This window comes from Propithecus coquereli, unplaced genomic scaffold (assembly GCF_000956105.1).
Source record: "Propithecus coquereli isolate 6110/MARCELLA unplaced genomic scaffold, Pcoq_1.0 Scaffold426, whole genome shotgun sequence".
NCBI lineage: Eukaryota > Metazoa > Chordata > Mammalia > Primates > Indriidae > Propithecus > Propithecus coquereli.
The window spans coordinates 244670-245720 of record NW_012150019.1 but is presented as its reverse complement, the minus strand read 5'-3'; positions in this window follow the sequence as shown (position 1 = coordinate 245720).

Below are 1051 nucleotides of genomic sequence, written 5' to 3'. Positions count from 1 at the left end.
ATTTTTTCATTTTCTCATTTTGTTCAAATAGTTTTCCTGATCTCAGTTCTCTGTGATGTTCATGTTAGCTCATTGAGCATGTTTAACACATTTTACATTCTTTTTCAACAAAGTCAGAACCGTGTTTGTCTTTAGTCAGTTTCCCTAGATTTATTTTGTTCCTTTGAATGAGCAATGTTTCTTTTTCTTTGTATGCTTTGTTATCCTTTGTTGAAATGTGCATTTGAAAAAACAGCCACTTTTCACAGTTTTTACAGACAGACTCTCTGTAGCGATAGACCTTCAGTAATCTGGCTGTCATGATGACTTAAGGTCTTCTCAGGGCTTTTCTGAGTATATATCTTCCTTGGGCCTGTGCATGTGCTTTTCCCCCTATGCCCTCATAGACACAACTGCTTTTAAGTGTACTAATCTCCCTAAGAGTCTCTCCCCTGCTTCTTCCCAGGGCCTTAGATATTCTATTGCATTCCTCTGCCCATAATGTCTTCCCCCAGGTATCTACGGGTCTAAGGTTCCCCTGCTGCTCTTATATGTCATGGTTCCCATCACTTATTTCTGTGACCTCCAACCTTATGTCAAAACTGTGCCACTATAACAGAGTAGTCAATCCTCCTCCCATAGATATGGAGGGAAATATTGAGAGTGGGGAATATATAACAGGGAAGGGCCTGGAAAAAAAAAGATTTTCTGTCTCTTTAAAACTTCCCCTACTCTTTTTGGGAACTGCATGTGGGCCTGCATCTCTGAGGCAGGTTTGTTAAAACTCCCAGGTGGTGCCAGCCCTCAGGTGGGCGGCTGGTGGAGTTCACAGGATTTGTCTTTGGTAGAGATGGAATGATCAGAAGAGTTAACCACAGTAATTGCCTGAAGCTGAGAACCCTTCCTTTAAAGGCTCTGTATTTCTGCCTATGTTCAGGAAGTTTGGATTTTGAGACACGAAGGTCTACAATTCTTCCTCCTTTGTTGGCAAAGTAAGAAAAATGTCTCTTTCCTTCCTCCCCAAACTGCTTGTCCTCGTTCTTCTGATTTGGCCTTGTGGACAAGTGCCCGA